The following is a 15,310-nucleotide window of genomic DNA, read 5'->3' as shown; positions in this document are numbered from 1 at the left end:
TTGGCCATTCAAGAATCTCTGTTAGGATTTAGCGGAAAGGTGCATTCTCAGCAACCTCAAGGGAAATTGTGGCAGATTCTAAAACGAAATCAGTGGCTAGAAAAACCTAAAGTGATTGTTAGCCTGGTACTCGAGGGGTTGACGGTATACACAGATGCGGGAAAACACTCTAGACAAGCTGCATGTGTATGGTGGGAAACAGATCAATGGTGCAAAAAGATTTTGCAAGGGCAAGCTGGAGATACCTTACAGACTTTAGAATTAATGGCGGTGGTATGGGCATTAGGGAACTGGCCTGATCATCCTTTGAATGTGGTGACTGATTCTCTATATGTAGCTGGGCTTATACCAAGAATTCAAGACACACTGATTAGGGAAACAAATAATCCTCAGCTAGGGAAATTATTTATTCAATTAAGATCGACCATCTCCCAGCGAGCGGCTCCGTGTTGTGTTATTCATATCCGTAGCCATCAATGGGAGTTGGGTTTAGGACAAGGCAATCAGATAGCGGACAATCTTGTCAGTCCAGCGTGTCATGTACCACCTGTAGATAAATTTTTACAAGCTAGGCAGGGTCATGAAATATTTCATCAAAACTCAAAGGGTTTAAGAAGGCAATATGGGTTATCAGAAAACGAAGCTCGCTCTATCATACAGGCCTGTCCCAAGTGTGGAAATCATGGACCTGGAATAGGACTGGGTGTTAATCCAAAAGGTCTCAAGGCTTTAGAGCTCTGGCAGACTGTCGTCACTCACATTGCTGAATTTGGGCAGCTCAAATATGTACATGTCACCATAGATACCTTTTCTAAAGTAATATGGGCCACGGCTTTATCGGGTGAGAAAGCTCATCATGTGTGTAAGCACCTCCTTGCTTGCTTCGCGGTGTTGGGTGTGCCAGAACAACTGAAAACAGACAATGGCCCTGCTTACACCAGTCAGAAGTTGAGAACCTTTCTGATGAGATGGGGGGTCAAGCATATTGCTGGCATCCCACACTCACCGACGGGGCAGAGCCTTATAGAACGCACGCATCAGGTATTGAAGGACGATCTAACAAAGCAAAAGGAGGAAGAAAAGGACCCGCAAATGAGACTGCATAAAGTCCTATTTACTCTAAATTATTTGTGTCTGATGGGAGACAGAGAAGAGCCATCGATTATAATCCATCACCAAAACCTTAAGTTTAACTCTCATACAACGCTTCCGAAACTAAAAGTAATGTATCGAGACCCAATCACCGGCATGTGGCTGGGCCCAGTTTCTGTAATATTTAATGGGAGGGGATACATGTGTGTTTCCACAGATAAGGGACCAATATGGGTGCCTAGCCGAGCGGTGAAGCCTGCACTCTCACAAGAAGGGGTTACCTGGGCAAACAAAACAGATCAATCTGCGTTTTGTTTGTCTCTTGCAACGGTAACAGAGCCTTTCAGAACCTGTTTGGTGGGCGTGCCTGGTTTCTGGGTAGAAAAGTTTATGTGTTGCATGAACCTATCCAATCATGGTGAGTCTATACATAAACAATTACAATGGTTAAAAAACCATGCAAGCATGATACCACAAAATCATGGCATTTTAGATGAATGGCTCATGAATATTTTTAGAGGGTTGCCGCAATGGCTGATAGCTTTGATAAAAGAAGGCTTGCGTATATTGATTATCATCTTAATATTGTGTGTATGCTTTTGTATTGCTTTTAGTTGTATAAAAAAGGCTGTATCAAAAGTAGTAAATCAGGCTTGGATTGTTCAAAAACAAAAAGGGGAATTTGTGGAGGGATTTTTATTAAATAACGGTCATCCTATGAACATTCCAAGCACTGAGGATTTGTTAGCAATAGTATAAGGCAAAGGGTTGCTAAAGAGCAATTGTAGTTTTAGAGTCTCTGAAGTGATAGCAGAATAGGGAAAAACAGGCTGAGGAATGTAACTATCAGTAGATTATGTAACGGAATGCAGGTGCAGGAAGCGTTCGCGTGGACACCTGCTTTTGACCAATCTGTGTATGTTAAGATTCGTGTGCTTGCTGACTGTAAACCAATAGAGGATTCGTAGGTGCGCGTGTTAGTGTGGCTAGCTGTCCTGGTTTCGGCTGGGATAGGGTTAAATTTCTTCCTAGTGCTGTGTTTTGGATTTAGTATGAGGAGAATGTTGATAACACACTGATGTTTTCAGTTGTTGCTAAGTGCCCTCCTAGTCCAAGGACAGCTCCTGTGCCTACTGACTGAGCTAGGTACACAAGGTGGGAGGGAACGTAATCAGGACAGCCAGCCCAGCTGGCCAATGGGGTATTCCATACCATGTGACGTCATGCTCAGTATATGAACGGTAGGCGTGATCCAGGAAGTACCGATCGCTACTTGGTTATCGGTCAGCGCAGGTGGTGAGCAATTGCATTGTGCATCACTCATTTTGTATATTTTATCATTATCATTATTATTTTCCCTTTTTTTCCCTGTTCTATTAAACTGTCTTTATCTCAACCCACGAGTTTTTCTCACTCTTACCCTTCCGATTCTCTCCCCGTCCTGCTGGGGGTGGGGGGAGTGAGTGAGCGGCTGCGTGGTATTTGGCTGCCTGCCAGGTTAAACCACGACACTAGCTTATAAAAGTAGCACAATATCTTGAATTAAAGGAGAATGACCATACCCACATTGGGACTCCTCATTACTCCGGGAACGCGCTCCTATTCCGACCCCGGGTCACTCTGACAGGAGAGAGCAGCTTGGTGGGCACCTGGCAGCCAGCCAGGGTCAACCCACCACAGTGCTATAGTTACAGTAGTTATTAAGTGGCAAGCTCCTGTGCGGGTCATGGAGTTTCTTGGCTGCACTGCTTATGTCTTTATTTTGCTGAGCTTGGGAACATGTTAGTACAAACAATGGCTATGTGCTTTGCCCTGGCATTGATGGCCTTACTGTGCAGGGGAAGCTATCTTGTGTAGAGGATGAGGGAATGCACCTCCCTCTTCCCATCCAGGATTGAGCTCAATGATAGTGATGACGAGGTCGAGTGCTTGTGGGTAAGGATGAGGGGGAAGGCCAACAAGGCAGATATCCTGCTGGGAGTCTGTTATAGACCACCTAGCCAGGAAGAGGAGGCAGACGAAATATTCTACCAGAGGCTGGCAGAAGTCTCCCAGTCGCTAGCCCTTGTTCTCGTGGGGGACTTCAACTTTCCGGACGTCTGCTGGAAATACCACACGGCAGAGAGGAAACAGTCGAGGAGGTTCCTGGAGTGTATGGAGGATAACTTCCTGATGCAGCTGGTAAGCGAGCCCACTAGGGGAGGTGCCTAGCTTGACCTGCTGTTCACAAACAGAGAAGTAGTGGTCGGAGGCCAACTTGGGCTTGGCGACCATGAAATGGTAGAATACTCAATACTTAGTGAAGTAAGGAGTGGGGCCAGCAAAACCGCTACCATGGACTTCCGGAGGGCGGACTTTGGCCTGCTCAGGACACTGGTCGAGAGGGTCCCTTGGGAGACAGTCCTGAAGGGCAAAGGGGTCCAGGAAGGCTGGACGTTCTTCAAGAAGGAAGTCTTAAAGGCGCAGGAGCGGGCTGTCCCCATGTGCCGCAAGAAGAACGGGCGGGGAAGGCGACCGGCCTGGCTGAACGGGGAGCTCTGGCTGGGACTCAGGAAAAAAAGGAGAGTTTATCACCTTTGGAAGAAGGGGCAGGCAACTCAGGAAGAGTACAGGGATCTCATTAGGTCATGCAGAGAGGAAATTAGAAAGGCAAAAGCCCGGCTAGAACTCAACCTGGCCACTGTCATGAGAGACAACAAAAAATGCTTTTACAAGTATGTTAATGACAAAAGGAGAGCCAAGGAGAATCTCCATCCTCTATTGGATGCGGGGGGGAACGTTGCCACCAAGGACGAGGAAAAGGCTGAGGTACTCAACGCCTTCTTTGCCTCAGTCTTTAATAGTCAGAGCAGTTACACTCAGGGTACTCAGCCCCCTGAGCTGGAAGACAAGGACGGCGAGCAGGATAAACCCCCCATAATCCAAGAGGAAGAAGTTAACGACCTGCTATGCCACCTGGACGTTCACAAGTCTATGGGGCCGGATGGGATCCACCCGAGGGTACTGAGGGAGCTGGCGGAGGAGCTTGCCGAGCCACTCTCCAACATTTACCAGCAGTCCTGGTTAACTGGGGAGGTCCCGGACGACTGGAGGCTTGCCAATGTGACGCCCATCTACAAGAAGGGCCAGAAGGAGGATCCGGGGAACTACAGACCGGTCAGCCTGACCTCAGTGCCGGGGAAGATCATGGAGCGGTTCGTTTTGAGGGTGATCACGAGCCATGTCCGGGACAACCAGGGGATCAGGCCCAGCCAGCACGGGTTCATGGAAGGCAGGTCCTGCTTGACCAACCTGATCTCCTTCTATGACCAGGTGACCCGCCTAGTGGATGAGGGAAAGGCTGTGGATGTGGTCTCCCTGGACTTCAGTAAAGCCTTTGACACTGTCTCCCACGGCATTCTCCTAGAGAAGCTGGCGGCTCACGGCCTAGACATGTACACTGTTCGCTGGGTAAAAAACTGGCTGGACGGCCGAGCCCAGAGAGTTGTGGTGAATGGAGTTAAATCCAGTTGGCGGCCGGTCACAAGCGGTGTTCCCCAGGGCTCAGAACTGGGGCCGGTCCTGTTCAATATCTTTATCAATGATCTGGACGAGGGGATCGAGTGCTCCCTCAGTAAGTTTGCAGACGACACCAAGCTGGGCGGGAGTGTTGGATCAATGGGCCGAGGCCAACTGTATGAGGTTCAACAAGGCCAAGCGCCGGGTCCTGCACTTCGGCCACAACAACCCCATGCAACGCTACAGGCTTGGGGAAGAGTGGCTGGAAAGCTGGCTGGCAGAAAAGGACCTGGGGGTGCTGGTTGACAGCCAGCTGAACATGAGCCAGCAGTGTGCCCAGGTGGCCAAGAAGGCCAACGGCATCCTGGCCTGTATCAGAAATAGTGTGGCCAGCAGGAGCAGGGAGGTGATCGTGCCCCTGTACTGGGTACTGGTGAGGCCGCACCTCGAATACTGTGTTCAGTTTTGGGCCCCTTCACTACAAGAAGGACATTGAGGTGCTGGAGCATGTCCAGAGAAGGGCAACGAAGCTGGTGAAGGGCCTGGAGCATAAGTCTTATGAGGAGCGGCTGAGGGAACTGGGGTTGTTTAGCCTGGAGAAGAGGAGGCTGAGGGGAGACCTCATCGCGCTCTACAACTACCTGAAAGGAGGTTGTAGCGAGGTGGGTGTTGGTCTCTTCTCCCAAGTAACTAGCGATAGGACAAGAGGAAATGGCCTCAAGTTGCACCAAGGGAGGTTTAGATTGGACATTAGGAGAAATTTCTTTACTGAAAGAGTGATCAGGCCTTGGAACAGGCTGCCCAGGGAAGTGGTTGAGTCACCATCCCTGGAAGTATTTAAAAGACGTGTAGATGAGGCCCTTAGGGACATGGTGTAGTGGGCATGGTGGTGTTGGGTTGACGGCTGGACTCGATGATCTTAGAGGACTTTTCCAACCTTAATGATTCTATGATTCTATGATACTTTATCTTTATACTGACTCATGGAGGGTGGCAAATGCCCTGTGGGGGTGGTTGCAGCAGTGGAAGCAGAACAACTGGCAGCGCAGAGGCAAACCCATCTGGGCTTCCGCATTGTGGCAAGATATTGCTGCCTGGGTAGAGAACCTGGCTGTAAAGTACGTCACGTCGATGCTCACGTACCCAAGAGTCGGGCCCCTGAAGAACACCAAAACAACCAGCAGGTGGACCAGGCTGCTAAGATTGAAGTGGCTCAGGTGGATCTGGATTGGCAACATAAGGGTGAATTATTTATAGCTCAGTGGGCCCATGACGCCTCAGGCCATCAAGGAAGAGATGCAACATATAGATGGGCTCGTGATCGAGGGGTGGACTTGACCATGGACACTATTGCACAGGTTATCCACGAATGTGAAACATGCGCTGCAATCAAGCAAGCCAAGCGAGTAAAGTCTCCCTGGTACGGAGGACGATGGTTGAAATATAAATATGGGGAGGCCTGGCATATTGATTCTATCACACTCCCACAAACCTGCCACGGCAAGCGCTATGTGCTCACCATGGTGGAAATAACCACCGGATGGCTAGAAACATACCCTGTGCCCCATGCCACCACCCAGAACACCATCCTGTGCCTTGAAAAGCAAGTCCAATGGCGACATGGCGCCCCAGAAAGAATTGAGTCAGACAACGGGACTCATTTCCGAAACACCCTCATAGACACCTGGGCCAAAGAGCATGGCATTGAGTGGGTCTATCACATCCCCTACCATGCACCAGCCTCCGGGAAAATGGAACGATACAATGGGCTGCTAAAGACTACGTTGAGAGCAATGGGTGGTGGGACACTCAAGCTTTGGGATACACATTTAGCAAAAGCCACCTGGTTAGTCAACACCAGGGGATCTTTCAATCGAGCTGGCCCTGCCCAGTCAAAACTCTTACGTACTGTAGAGGGGGATAAAGTGCACTTGGTGGGTAATGGGAAAGGATGGGGAAGTCCGGTGTGTACCTCAAGGGGATTTGATTTTGGGTGAAAATAGCCAATGAACTGAATTGTATGATGTTAATTGCTATATAATACTGTATGTCATCACTTCTATGGTTGCTATATGCCATATCAACAGTATTGCAGTAAGAATCACCCAGATTAATGAAGAATGAACTGTGATGAAACCGAGCAAAGTGCAGCGATGATAGAACCGGACAAGCGCAGCGATAATGGAACCAGAACTGGCCTCCGCATGCAACAGCCCAACACCACACACCATCCCTCCTGCCCTGAAAGACTGTTGTGACAGATGGAGCCCAAAGTCATGGACTAAATGAACTCAATGGACATTTTAGAGGGATGGCCCATCGACTAAGGGAATGATATCTCCGTGTGTGTATATTTCAAAAGGCAGGAAAAGTGGTGGTGATTAATTGGAATGTATTGGAAAATGTGAGACCTGGGTATGACGTAGATGGTATGGAATAAGGGGTGGATACTGTCCTGTTTTCGGCTGGGATAGAGTTAATTTTCTTCCTAGTAGCTGGTATAGTGCTGTGTTTTGGATTTAGTATGAGAAGAATGTTGATAACACACTGATGTTTTAGTTGTTGCTAAGTAGTGCTTACACAGAGTCAAGGACTTTTCAGCTTCCCATGCTCTGCCAGGTGCACAAGAAGCTGGGAGAGAGCATAGCCAGGACAGCTAACCTAAACTGGCCAATGGGATATTCCATACCACATGACGTCATACTCATTATATAAGCTGGGGGGAGTTGGCTGGGGAACAGCAATCGCTGCTTGGGGACTGGCTGGGCATCGGTCGACGGGTGTTGAGCAATTGCATTGTGCATCACTTATTTTGTATATTCTATCGTCATTATTTTTTTTTCTTCCCTTCCTTTTCTGTTCTATTAAACTGTCTTTATCTCAATCCACGAATTTTACTTTTTTTTGATTCTCTCCCCCATCCCACTTGAGGGGGTGCGGGGGAGTGAGTGAGCGGCTGTGTGGTGTTTGGCCACCTGCCGGGTTAAACCACAACACAATGTCCGCTGGGAATGGAGCCACTGGGTTTCATTATGGGAGTTAGCGTGCCAATTAACTGTTGAGGTCATGACACATGCGCCACGGTGGGTTGTATACAATTTGAAACTTCCCTACTACAGAAGCAGTAATAGTTGCCCAAGGATTTCCTGAAAGAATTTCAGTTTTTACCTTTGAAGTATGTGGATTTTACTTTAAGATTCTCTGGGACAGCGTTAATTTAGTAAAGTATGTCCAAATTGCTCACAATGGACAATACCTGTATATGATCAATGGCTTAAATCCCACTGGAAAACTGACACAGTTAGGGATCTTTCAACAGGTTTGGGAGCTGCTGGATTGGGCATAGGAGTGTGAAATTCTATGGACTTAGAGATCGTTAATAATCAAGTGTCTAGGCTAGGAAAATTAAGCAAACAAGCTATAATTGGTCAGATCATGGATTGCAAACGTTTACTATAAATGAATAGGAGCAATAAGCCAATGGGGTCCGTAGTCAAAATCCTGCTGTGTTAGGGACCCTATTATTAGATTCGTGCCAGGATTGTAAATCCCGGTTTCTCAAAACTGTATACTCAGAGGTAGGAAGCAAAAGTAACCTGTTAAGTGGATCTGTTCATTGCCACACTGTGAATAAGAAAATTAAAGAAGAACCCATTTACCAGTACACCCCGCTTTGCATCATTGTAGCTAATAGAATATGGGCTCCAGTCCAAGGAAGCAAATGGATGGATAACCAAGGCAATCTAATCAATACTCGTGGATGTGAACAATGGAGAAACCATGAATGGTACTGCCTTGAACGTTTAGTAACACAAGACCCATGTTCAAGTAATATATCCTCAGGTACCTGTTCTTTAGACTCAGTGTATGACAATTGTAGAGTTGTACTTAAGGGAAAACTGGATTGTATATGTGTGGTTTTACTTTGTGATGTTCTATGGAATGATGGGAATAAACCCATCATTCCTGCCCAAGAATGCCAGTGCAATGTTATGGCACTAGAGACTTGTGGCTGACTTTATAGAAACCGTAAAGCTAACCTCACATCGATGCTGGTGGAATACTGGCCTACAACTCAGACTGTACCCTTAGGACCAATATGGGACACAGTATATTCTCAAATTGAAGAAGTGTACACTTTAATCACCAAATATGAAAAGGCTATTATATATCAAAACCGAGTGACTGTCGCTATCAAACATGATACTGGCTGGATTGTCAGAATCGCAACAGAAATTGAACAAACTGGACATCATTGGTAAGACATTTTTATGGGATATGCACCATCTGTAACTAGCATATTGCATCTTATATTACATCCTATGATCATTGTATTATTGTTGTATTTTATTAGTTTTGCTATTAGCATGTTTATGTATCTCTGTTTATCACTTATCTCGCTGTGTTGAAAGCGTGTACCATCAATTGTAATGTACCATCAAAACCTGATAATAAACTGTGAAGCTAGACTTAAATGGAAGTGCTTAAATCTTTCCCCTACCCTCACCCCCTGCAGCCATCATCTCCTGCATTCTTGCGTAGTAATTGTCTGGCAGTTTCTTCAGAATCTACTAACTTATGGAAATGGTATAGGCCAAACTTCTAAGCTAGAAGGTATAAATACATCAGCTTACACAAAAACCTTTTGAAGTAGACCCAACAGCAGCTGGACTGCTGAGGCTTTTGTGCTTCCCAGTGTGATACGGGGACACCTGCCCTGGGATGGAGGAGGAAGAATGAGCACTCCCACTGTCGGCTAGGTAACTATTTGATCATAGGTGCGCGAATTACAAATTAGGAATTAGAGAACTTCTGAGTTAGAGAATTCATTAATTAATGAAGTAATGAATTAGTGAATTCACATGTTAGACTAGTCTGTACAAAGGGGATTGAGCCCTTGTTTAATGTGTGGGTTTTTTAATGAGCTCATAAAAGAAAGTTTAATTTGCAAAGTACATTGTCCTGTAAATTTGAGAGATCCAAACGGACCGTGACACCCATGGAACAGTCAGGGCTTATGCCTGTGCCTTCAGGTTCAGCAGGTCAATAGGGAAAGAACTGTCCAAGATGTGATAATGTCACAGTATAATGAAATAAGTCCCAAAGTTAATCATTCTATATCTCATAATTGTTCCTGGAACTGTGATAAGATGAGGAAATTCTGTTGTATTTGATATCTACCTATTCTAAGGACTTTTTAGGGCTCCATCAACATTACTTTAAAGGCAAGTAGTTACTGTTCTGCTGCCCTGCGTTTGCCCCAGATTGCCACTTTTCTGAAGATTTCACTATAGAAAGTATGTCAAATACAGTATATGCTGTCTCATTCTGTTAAGTTTATCTTGAAAGTGGCTAGAGTAACAGTCTCTTCTAATTGTTTTTTTGCAAAGCTCATTATCTTTTTATCCCATAAATGGTTGTGATCAATTTTCTGTGAATTGCTTAATATAATTTGGGTGACATTAGTAATGAAGAACATCACTTGTTCTTCACTAAGGTGATCACTAAGCACATCTCCATCTGGTCTGGAATGACTAATTTTGCAAAAAACATCAACACACTGGGAAATTTTTCACTTAGTCTCTTGTATTGGGTCTGGCTGAGATGGAGTTAATTTTCCCCATAGCAGCCCTCATAGTGCTGTGCTTTGTATTTGTAGCTAGAAAGGTGTTGATAACACGCCAGTGTTTTGGCTGCTGCTGAGCAGTGCTGGCACAGCATCAAGGCTCTCTCTCCAACATTCCCCCCTCACCAGTAGGCTGGGGGTGAGCAAGATCTTGGGAAGGGACATAGCCAGGACAACTGACCCAAACTGACCAAAGGGATATTCCATACCATATGATGTTGTGCTCAGCAATAAAAAGCTGGGGGGAAGAAGAAGGAAGGGGGAACGTTTAGAGTGATGGCATTTGTCTTCCCAAGTAACCATTACGCGTGATGGAGCCCTGCTTTCCTGGAGATGGCTGAACACCTGCCTGTCAATGGGAAATAGTGAATGAATTCCTTGTTTTGCTTTGCTTGAGTGTGCAGCTTTTGCTTTCCCTATTAAACTGCCTTTATCTCAACCCACGAGTTTTCTCACTTTTACCCTTCTGATTCTCTCCCCCATCCCACCAGGGGGGAGTGAGCAAGCGGCTGTGTGGTGCTTTGTTGCTGGCTGGGGTTAAATCATGACAGTCCTTTTTGGCGCCCAACGTGGGGCTCGAAGGGTTCGAGATAACGACAGATTTGATTGGAATGTGCTAGACTGAAATTATAGCTGTTATTGCTGTTTAGCTATTAATCGGCAGGCTCCTGTGCTTGCCATGGGGCTTGCTTGCCTCACTGTATATTAGGGTCTAGTGCTCGTTAGTGGCTGCTTTTTGCTTTCACTGCTTGCTGTGCTGCTGTACTGCTGATCATCTTACTGTGCTGTGCATGGGAACATTCTGATAACAGCAATGGGGATGCGCCTGGGCTGGCAGATGGCCAGGGCATCGCTGCTGTTTCTGTGCTGCTGTACTGGACAGGCTGGAACTCCAGCGTGAACTCAGGTCAAAGGGACTGTGACCTGTGGATGAGTCCACGCGGGAGCAGGACACCCTGAGGCATCTGTGACCCTGCATAAGTCCACGCCAGAGCAGGTACATCTCGAAGCGTCTGTGGCTGTGGTTATGTCTGTGCCGCAGCAGGTATACCTCTGAAGGGATTGTGGCCCAAGGATAAGTCCATGCTGGAGAAGGTACACCTCGAAGCATCTGTGGCTGTGGATAAGTCCATGCTGCAGCAGGTACACCTTGAAGCGTCAGTGGCTGTGCATGAGGCCATGCTGGAGCACCTCAAAGCGTGTGGCCATGGATAAGTCCACAACAGAGCAGGTACAGCCCTGGAGGGACTGCAGCCATGGGTAAGGCCATGTTGGAGCAGGATCACTCCTGAAGGGACTGTGGCTGTGGGTAAGGCCACGCTGGAGCCGGTGCACCTCAAAGTGACTGTGGCTGTGGATAAGTCTATGCCGCAGCAGGTATACCCCTGGAGAGACTGTGGCTCATAGATGAGGCTCCACTTGGAGCAGGTACAACCCTAAGGGACTGCAGTCTGTGGATAAGGCCAAGCCGGAGCAGGGGCAAGGGGAGGAGTTCATTGCAATGTTAAACCCTATGGTCTGGTCCAAAGGGACCAGGGGTGGAGATTGTAATGGATATACCTTTAAATTGTTGTAACCCATGATTTGAGTTGCATGTTATAGGAATTACTATAGCAGGAACCACCTGAACCAATGGAGGACAAGCCTTACAAGAAGCAGTGCAAGTGCAGCAGTGGCCTGACCTTTGCTGGCTTTGGTGCCCAATAACTCCAAGCAACACACCACCTCTCCTGACCTCAGTGACCACCATAACAGATGGAGCCCAAAGTCATGGACTAAATGAACTCAATGGACATTTTGTGGACATTTATGGACATTTTACAGACATTTTACAGGGGTAATCCATAGACTAAGGGAATATCTGTGTATTATATCAAAGGATGGGAAGGGGAGTGGTGGTTAATGAGGTTGTATTGGATAGTGTGGGACCTGAGCATGACGTAAATGGTATGGAAAAAGGGGTGGAGAATGTGCTGGTTTTGACTGGGATAGAGTTAAATTTTTTTCCATAGTAGCTTGAATGGGACTATGTTTTGGATTTGTGCTGAAAACAGTGTTGATAATACAGGGATGTTTTCGTTATTGCTAAGCAGTGCTTACACAGAGTCAAGGCCTTTTCTGCTTCTCACACCGCCCCACCAGCAAGTAGGCTGAGGGTGCACAAGAAGTTGGGAGGGGACACAGCTGGGGCGGCTGACCCCAACTGACCAAAGGGATATCCCATACCATATGACGTCATGCTCAGCAATAAAAGCTGGGGGGAGAAGAAGGAAGGGGGGACATTCGGAGTGATGGCGTTTGTCTTCCCAAGTAACCGTTACGCGTGATGGAGCCCTGCTTTCCTGGAGATGGCTGAACACCTGCCTGCCGATGGGAAGTAGTGAATGAATTCCTTGTTTTGCTTTGCTTGTGTGCGCAGCTTTTGCTTTACCTTTTAAACTGCCTTTATCTCAACCCACGAGTTTTCTCACTTTTACCCTTCCCATTCTCTCCCCCATCCCACCGTGAGGGGAGTGAGCGAGCGGCTGTGTGGTGCTTAGTTGCTGGCTGGGGTTAAACCATGACACCCTGTAAAAAATTACTGGAGACAGCATTTCCTGGACTTTCTAAATAATCATGGCATAAAGTCTGTGTGTATTGCAGTTTGCTTTAGCAATTGAGCTTAATTTATGACGATTGATGGAGATTTTTATGCCTATGCAAAATTTCAGGACTCAGCCAACTAAACTCTTTAATTTGCCAACTAAATGCCAGAAGGGCGATGTCGTCAGGGCCCTGACATTTTCTAGAGGGAACCTGCATGAAGTACATTATATTCTGGGTTGTGGATGTATGGATTTTAATGGTTCTATTTTGGATAGCCATTTACTGTGGCAGAGTGGATGCACTGCAAGCTTTGGATACATGTTTGTCCTAGGTTTTTGTTGCTTTTAGTGTATATGGATCAAAGCTGTGACTATCATTATGGGACTATTGACAAACCAGACTCTTAAATGGGGGGACTCAGTAGGAGCTTTCTGAGGGTGAGTGACTCTTTGAGAGAAATATTTGAAACAATAATTGCAGTCAGACCATGAGTAAGTAGCAGTTAACCAAGTAATTTCAACAGCTTATACCAGCTACTCTCACCTGTCAGAAAGGCTTTTACATTTAGGGGTGTCCTGGTTTCGGCTGGGATAGAGTTAAATTTCTTCCTAGTGCTGTGTTTTGGATTTAGGATGAGAATAATGTTGATAACACACTGATGTTTTAGTTGTTGCTGAGCAGTGCTTACACTAAGTCAAGGACTTTTCAGCTTCTCATACTGCCCTGCCAGCGAGGAGGCTGGAGGTGCACAAGACGCTGGGAGGGGACACAGCCAGGACAGCTGACCCAAACTGGCCAAAGGGATATTCCATACCATATGACGTCATGCTGAACAAAAAACTGGGGGGAGTTGGCTGGGGGGGGGCGCGGCCGCTGCTCCGGAACTGGCTGGACATCGGTCAGCGGGTGGTGTGCAATTGCTTTGTGCATCACTTGTTTTGTATATTCTTTTATTGTTATTATCATTTTCCCTTCCTTTTCTGTCCTATTAAATTGTCTTTATCTCAGCCCACGAGTTTTAGCTTTTTTCCAATTCTCTCCCCCATCCCACTGGGGGCGAGTGAGCGAACGGCTGTGTGGTGTTTAGCTGCCTGCCGGGTTAAACCGCGACAAGGGGTTTCTGATGGGAGAAGGGGGTTAAAGGAATTTTAGTAGTTAAAGGATTGAATGAGTAGGCAAAGTCTGATACTTTGTTGTGTAAATTAACCGAGGCGCCTCACAAGGACAGCTCCTGATAAGAACTAAGAACTTGCCTTAAGAACCAGCTAAAACCGACCCTGCAGTTTGAGCAAGAGCCAAGGAACAACTGAGCCTGCGCAAGAACAAAAGGTTACTAGCGGTGACGAAGAGGAACTATCAGCCTTCATCCCCACGATCCCCGACGACCACCACTAGGAGGCAATGCGCAAGCGCAGATGGGAGGGGTCTATGGAAATGACTTCTTGGAACTCATTTTAATACAAAGCGGGGACAGGTCATGCATATGTATAGGCGTATTATGAAACTCTATGAATATGTAATGTTTTACTGTATATATTTATGGTGAGTGCCGCGTTGAGGGGTGCACGACTTTGGTGGGACTACCCCCCGTGCTGCCCAGCGCTGAATAAACATACCTACTTTACAATCTCATAGATTGTGGAGTCCGGTTTCCGCAAGTCAGTTTTGGCGAGCCAGGCAGGAGACTCTCTGCTTCACCGCGGGATCGGCTGAGGAGCGGACGCCCCTGGGCGCACCCCGAGCACTTCCTCGGTGGGGACTCCGCTGCCAGCCGCTCACCGTGGGAGTAGACAAGAACCTCCTGAGTCCGCGGAAAGGAAAGGTATGTTTTAGGAGAGGGGCCTGTAAGTCGTACGCGTGGCCGGGGCTGCTGGTAAATCGCGCAGAGACGTCTGGCGTGCAGCATAGTCCCCGTATGGTAGGAGGGTACCCTGCACGGTAGGGGATTCGCTGACCGATAGAGCGGCCGCTAGCGATCTTGGGAGTAGATCAAGTGAATCCGAGGTTTCCGCTGCATCCCAGTATTGGGAGCCAGGACGGAACTGCTAATGACTGGTATATAAGAAGCAGGAGAAGGGTAAGCGGACCTCCTCGCAATTGCGATTGGGTCATCTTTACGGTTGCAGCTGCTGGGTGGATGTACAACTAGTCTGAGGAGTTGTACGTGGCATGGCCATAAGTATTATCATCTGTTGCAACAATTTATTGTGTGACTGAGTGTCTGTGTTGTATGAGTGAGACGCAGCACAGCTGCGAAGCGAGTGCGGAGTTCTGATCCGCGGTTCCGTAATCTCCGCGAGGACAGCGGCCGGAGACGAACGAAGTGAATGATAGGATCGAGCCTTCGTCTTTTGTGTACGAAAACATTGTAAAATTTTGTGGAAAAGCAGTATTGTACATCTAGAGGGTTCTATGATAAGAAAACCTCCGATAAAATCACTGAGACAGTGAAGTCGGTGTGCGGGAAGGAAAACTAGTCCCGGAAGCTTATTAAAGGTTAAAAGAAAA

The 15,310-nt window shown here is 47.1% G+C and overlaps 1 long non-coding RNA gene across 1 annotated transcript in view; it reads left to right on the top strand.

Moving 5' to 3' along the window:
* The window catches only part of LOC142074791 (uncharacterized), a 244,618-nt gene extending 230,184 nt beyond the window's left edge, over positions 1-14,434 (top strand). Inside the window, exon 2 of the long non-coding RNA XR_012670706.1 lies at positions 14,362-14,434. This is a non-coding gene — a long non-coding RNA (uncharacterized LOC142074791). The remainder of the gene's footprint in view (positions 1-14,361) is intronic.
* The last annotated feature ends 876 nt before the right edge of the window (positions 14,435-15,310 follow it).

Source organism: Calonectris borealis, chromosome W, assembly GCF_964195595.1.
Source record: "Calonectris borealis chromosome W, bCalBor7.hap1.2, whole genome shotgun sequence".
NCBI classification, from domain to species: Eukaryota; Metazoa; Chordata; class Aves; order Procellariiformes; family Procellariidae; genus Calonectris; species Calonectris borealis.
This window is presented reverse-complemented; position numbering and strand designations above follow the sequence as displayed.